This window comes from Epinephelus moara, chromosome 8 (assembly GCF_006386435.1).
Source record: "Epinephelus moara isolate mb chromosome 8, YSFRI_EMoa_1.0, whole genome shotgun sequence".
NCBI lineage: Eukaryota > Metazoa > Chordata > Actinopteri > Perciformes > Serranidae > Epinephelus > Epinephelus moara.
Genome location: NC_065513.1, coordinates 904,620 through 911,463, shown reverse-complemented (window position 1 = coordinate 911,463; position 6,844 = coordinate 904,620).

Sequence of the window (6,844 nt, the reverse complement as noted above, 5' to 3'; positions counted from 1 at the left end):
TTTTTTTTCCCCATTAAAGGGTTTTTTTTTGGGGAGTTTTTCCTTATCCGCTGCGAGGGTCATAAGGACAGAGGGATGTCGTATGCTGTAAAGCCCTGTGAGGCAAATTGTGATTTGTGATATTGGGCTTTATAAATAAAATTGATTGATTGATTGATTGACCATGGGTGAGTGGATCCCAAGTCTTGAGCCCTGCCCGGGACCACGGGTGGCAGCTCCGGGCACTTCCACTTTAACCCAAAACAAGTGCTCACGATAACCAGATGAGCAGATGACGTCAGCTAGGGAAAATAAAATGAAAACACCACAGTTGTAGCCTGTTAGCTAACATGAGTTAAACTAGCTAACAGCTAACGAAAGATAACGTTAGCTGGTGAGGACCTGTGCTATATACACCCAGTCGTGCCTCGCCACTCACCAGGAGCCTCTTTTAACGGTCACAGAATAAACAACAAAGCTATTTTCTGCCAATTTATTCCAGTGTAGCTTACCTGAAACCAACTGTGATGAGATGCTGTGTCCCGCGAGCTCAGTTCCAAACAAACACCGCGGAAATGAAATTCTGCCTTCTGTGGCGACTTCCGTATGTGGGCGGGTATATTCTACGGCTCTGGGCCGACCCAAAGCCGATGTAACAGACGTTTGATGAGCTGGGACAAAAGAGTATTAACTTTAAAGATATCATATATATATGGCGCACGTGTGTAAATGAACATTCCCTTTATTCCAAAAGTGGTAAAGAAAGCAAGAGAAGAACATTTAATTTACAGGGCTTTCCCTGGAGGGTGGGAGTGGATGAACCCGGTTAAAGAGTACCCGCCCGGCCGGGACGCTGTAAAACTAAGGCGAGTGCGCCCACAAGGAGGCAGGGATCATTTCATTGGTCAACAGTAAATCTAGCATTCTATTGGTTGGGGGATTTTGACAGGATTGTTACACAAAAAAATCCAAGCGCAGGGCAGAAATCTGAGAGCAGAAATTCCACAAGCCACAGAAACAGTTTGAGCCCGAGGGGAAAAGCCGAAGCTCGAGCAGGAAATCTGTGTGAGCAAATGGTATCTGAGTGTGTGCAACATGGTATCTGAGTGCAAGCAACATGGTATCTGAGTGCGAGCACACAGTTTGAGCAGAAACAGAGTAGATCCAAGTGCAAGCAGAGGCTATTTGAGTGCGAGGGCAGGGTTTTTGAACGTGAAATCAATAAATAATGCTCTCAAACTGATAGACCACTCTCTTGAATAAAGATAGGGATAAAGCTCCCTAACTAAGGTTTAGCTATGTTTTATGACTGTAAACATATCGCTTTGTCCAAGTATGTTCAGGGTTTTCAATGCTTATCTAAGACAAAGGCGGGCCACCTGGGTGATTTTGGCTGCCGCTTTGGTTAAGCGTGTGTGTGCATGGGGGAGTGTTCACATATAGCGTCTTTTGTGCACACAAACCCGTTACTTTCAATGTAGACACGGGTCATGTGTGTTCACAACCCAAAGCGACGCCGTAGTGGCGTGGATTCAGTGCAATGGTGCTTGTTTTTTTTGTCCGGCGCACAGCTCCACGGACCTGCTTCTCCCTCCGGTGTTGTGTCAGATCCCACTTCCCCCTTCAGCAGTGTCTCTCCTACTGTTTCCTACGGAGCTCTGCCCCGTTTGAAAGGCGAAGAAAGCCCGTATGTGGAAAGACGTTTCCTCCAAGATGTAGAATGTGTATTATAGAAGAGAAACACATTTCAGGACCGCTGACTTGTATCATCAGAACAGACGTGTCCTGTGATTTTCAGCCTCCTTTCATATTTAATAGAGAGGGGACAATACCTGACAGTAATATTCTTAGCTGTCAGTATGTGCCTGCTGTAAAGGGTAAATATAATCATAGAAGGCTGAAAATCACAGGACTGTTCTGATTATACAAGTCAGCAGTGTAAAGCTCAAGCATGTGGGGGCCTCCTTTCATATTTAACAGGGGGGGGGGGGGGGGGGGGTGTATCCAAAAGTACAGCTGTCAAGATGCCCCCTGCCACAGGCCTTTGCCACCTTGGTCTCGAAAAAAACCAGGGAAAACCCTGATGTTACCTTAATATACAGAACAGAACATGTCACAACAAGTGCCACAGATGAACATTACAAACATATTCATCTCATTCAAACTTCATTCTAGAGCTGCAAGCGATATGCTCTAATGTTATACTATACTGTAATTTAAATAGAATGAGGATGCTACAGATTATGCATTGTTATATTAGATAGGCCAAATATCTAGCTAAACACTTAATTCTATGCTTTGCTTACTGCTAAATAAGAGCATAAACTTTGCTTACTGCTAAGTAAGCAAAGCATACACATGGTGGCGCGTGCAGATGCAGCGGCTTCTCTCTCACCCGACAAAACGGTGCTTTCGTCTTTTTCGTCTTGTAAGTCGCTGTGTTTTTGTATGTCTTCGTCATGTCTACCTGTTCCGAAGAGCACATACTGTTGTGAGTTTCTGCTCGACGTCGGCAGAACCACATTTCTGGAGTTAAACTCCGCGTGTACAGAAGAGCTACGTGACTGCGGTCTGCTCTGGAGGCCGGCACCACCACCGACCCCCATCCCTGCATCTCGCCCACAGTGGCGGCGCCACAAGCGGCGTGAGAGGAAGCAGAAGAGGGGTAAGCGCCGAGGTATCCGAGCTAGGCTAGCAGCTAACCCACACAAGCCGGCCATCCCCACCATCGCTCTGGCTAACGTACGCTCTTTGGACAATAAACTGGACTGCATACGACTGCTACGGACAACTCAGAGGACTATGAGAGACTGCTGTGTTTTTGTGTTTATGGAAACATGGCTCAATAACAACGTCCCGGACCACGCCATTCAGCTCGAGGGGCTAACATGCTACCGAGCGGACAGAGCTCTTGTTGAAGGAGGTAAGACCCGCGGCGGGGGACTCTGTGTTTACATCAATGATGCCTGGTGTTGAGACACTGTTGTGGTCTGCAAACACTGCTCACTGTTAGTGGAGTTTATGGTTATTAAGAGGTTTAAACAGGCTGCCACCTACAACAACAACACAGACATTCAGGAGTACACTGACACTGTCACTGCCTGCATCACCAAGTGCATTGATGATGTAACAGATCTCAAGACCATCACTGTTCGGGCCAATCAGAAGCCGTGGCTGACAGGGGAGGTCCACAGGCTCCTGAAGGCTTGAAATGCCGCCTTCAAAGCTGGAGACGAGGTGGGCCTGAGGACAGCTAGGGCCAACCTGTCCCGTGGCATTGGAGAGGCTAGCTAGGGCCAACCTGTCCCGTGGCATTGGAGAGGCTAAAAGTCAGTACTCCAAGAAGATAGCCCATTCTGGTTCTTGTTTATTTCCTGTATATTTGTACAACAAATGACTTACAACCTGCAAGAATAAAGCTCCAATCCTCTTAAGACATCAAAAGAAGACAGCTTAACTGTTATGTCCATTTTAATTTAGTATTTTCTTACAAGGGCATCAAAACCTAGCCAAAACAGTTAATCATATGCCCATTTTAATTCAGTGTTTGTTAACACTAGGACCGCCAGGATTACAGCGCCCCTCCAAGCGCCGCAACGGTCATATGTAACTTCATTGTCTGTTATGATAAAATAAAAAAAATATTACAGACTATAGAATAGGACTGACAACCTCTCCAATGTCTCATGTCAATTAACACTATTTGTCGGCTTTTTATAATGCCATTTTTTGTTGTTTGTTGTTGTTGTTGTTGCGCTGCTGCTGCGCTGCTGCTGCGCCGTGTCTCATTGAAAGTGGTGATTTGCTAAATACATTCTACCATAATAAATTAGATTAACTTTTGGTCTATAATATTGTTGGCTATGTTATGCATTTTAATAAAAAAACCCGTAAGAATAAAAGAAATAATGAAGAGGCAGAAATCGGTGCCTGGGATTGGGCCTGTAGGCTCCTGACCTTGTCCTCAACGTTTCTTCCAAATCTTCCTCTGATGTCAATTTAGTATCTTAGTTCAGCTGACAGATACTTAGAGAGACACTGGAGACAAGTAGAATCTGGTGCAACCGAGTTTAATGTGTCCACAAGCAACAACACATACAACTCAATGAGACAAGCTCCGGAGCAGGACTGAAAACTAGCTTTCGGTACGCTCTCTTATATGCTGGTGAAGATTCAGCAGAATCTCCACCTCTTTTCGTTAATCCTTCCCACTTAGACCCAAATCTATTGGTGGCGAGCTTTTTCCTTTATCCAATCCTGAACAGGCCTGTTTCTAATGGTGTAATCACTTTCACTTTGGCCTGGAATTTCCCAAACTCTCCACCCTTAGGTCTGGGCCTGCTTTCACTTTATTTTTTAAAAAACATACAAACTTTAGGGACTTTCTTTATACAGTCCCTTGTGCTTTCATGCAATATAAACCTTTAAGTGTGTGTTCTGCCATATGAGCATTAGTGTGTGTGTGTTATCGCTGAATATGCTTTTTGTGTGTCCTTCAATATGTGAATACAATGTGAGTACATAACTTTTGCATTATGAGTACATTGACAGGTGTAACAGTGTTTTTGTCACATATAGATGCACATCAAACGGTGTTATAGAGACTTATTCATAAAATATGGTTGGTCTTTATCTTCATCTTCATCTTCATCTTCTAACCGCTTCATCCTCTTGAGGGTCGCGGGGGGGCTGGAGCCTATCCCAGCTGACATCGGGCGAGAGGCAGGGTACACCCTGGACAGGTCGCCAGACTATTGCAGGGCTGACACATAGAGACAAACAACCACTCACGCTCACATTCACACCTACGGACAATTTAGAGTTATCAATTAACCTAGTCCCCAGTCTGCATGTCTTTGGACTGTGGGAGGAAGCCGGAGTGCCCGGAGAGAACCCACACTGACACGGGGAGAACATGCAAACTCCGCACAGAAGGGCTCCCACACCCGGGGTCGAACCGGCAACCCTCTTGCTGTGAGGCGACGGTGCTAACCACCACACCACCGTGCCGCCCTTGGTCTTTATCTTCTTAATCAATTTATGCAGTATAACACTTTTACCTGATTAGAGATTAACTTTTACACTACAATAAACACCGAAATAATTAGTGGAAACCTTTTTTTATTGATACTCTTCCTCTCTGGCATACTAACACACACACACACACACACATTGAACACGTGATTGAATGAATGAACACTGGAAGCGGTTCGGCCGCAGTCCCGCTGGCTGGCGCGGTCACTGTTGAGATTACATTAGTTTTTTATTATTAACAAAATGTTTTTTGTTGACCGTATGAATGGTTTTGTTTTCACATAAATATTTGGAAACGAAAATGTATGCTTTGGTGTACTTTCACTGAGTTTTAAAGGCGTTGTTGTTCCCGGCTTTCCGCTGTGGAGCCAAGGCTTCTGTGTGGCAAAACTGGATGTGCACGCCACCATGCGGAGGGCGGGGGGAAGTCATCCAATCAGAAAGATAGACTGAGGGTTTGAATTTGAGTTAAGATAATTAATTGGTTAAAAGGGAAAACAATCAAGGCATTGAGGATGGTTGTAATCCAGATTGTCTGGCCGGCCAGCGTCAGCTTTTTCGTTACGTTTCCACTCATCAGTTCATAATGAACAGAGATTTCGTTTTAGTTTTTGTTGTCCAGTTCATAATGAACAGAGATTTCGTTTTAGTTTTTGTTGTCAGTACTTATTAAATTTACGTTCTCGTTACAATTTAGTCACGGAATAAAGGGTCGTCAACGAAAAGTTTTCGTTAAAGTTTTAGTTGACAAAATTAACACTGCTCTCCACCATATTAGACCGCAGAATCCCTTCATCCCCACAGCTCAGCCTACTAGGGGGTCAGGGTACCTTCAGGCAGTTCGTTTTTTCGTTTTAAACCAAAAAGGAAAAAACGGAAATACCATGGTTTTCCCGTTTTTTCCTTTTTGGTTTAAAACGAAAAAATGAGAAAATGGAGCCATTTTTCCGTTTTTGTTGTCAGAATCAAAAAACGAAAAATGACAAAACCAAATTCAAATAACAGCCCGATTTTGATTTTTTGCAGATTCATTTTTTCATTTATTGTTTTGGACAAAAACTAGAACGGCGGTGACATCAGAGGCGGTAGTAACTTCAAAATAAAAGACAGGAAGATAAGATTGCCTATAAAATTTATAAATATCCTATAAAACTTTCCCATGTATCTTTTATTTCCACTTACACATGATGCTTTGTGCATTTTGAAAAGCTGCCTGCCATTGCTGTGAGGAACTTTTTATTCATAAAAATAGAAATAAAATGTTATGATAGCAAATTTTATGGCTACAGTGAAACTTGTTGTTCAACCATAACGTTGCTGTTCAGAGGGAAATCATCATGCATATTGTTCCCATGAAGGACATATAGGGATTCCCTCAGAGGTTGTGTTTTAATATTAATTCGCCGAACTGTTTGCAATAAAGTAATCGAGGATATAATAAATTATTGTGTGTGCCGCGTTGTTACTGTTAACACTGGTTTTCTCCATGATGCATCGCTGTGTCAGTAAGTGTCAAGCTGATGTTTGTCCTTTTTACCAGCAGATGGCAGTAGGCCTATGGATTTATTTGCTGTCATTGAAAGCCTGGTTTTCTCTTAGTTTCTGTTGGATTATACAGACCTGCAATTTTTCAGGTTATTGATACAGACAATTCAGATTATATGCAGCATATGTTTACTTGTATTCTTTTATATTGTTGTATCACATAGGCCTATGCATTGTTGGCAGAGATGGGCAGCATTTTAACTACATGTATTTAAAATGTTTTATCACCTACTATGACAATAGAAATGTCATACAAAAATACATCCTCTGCCTTTTTTCAAAATCT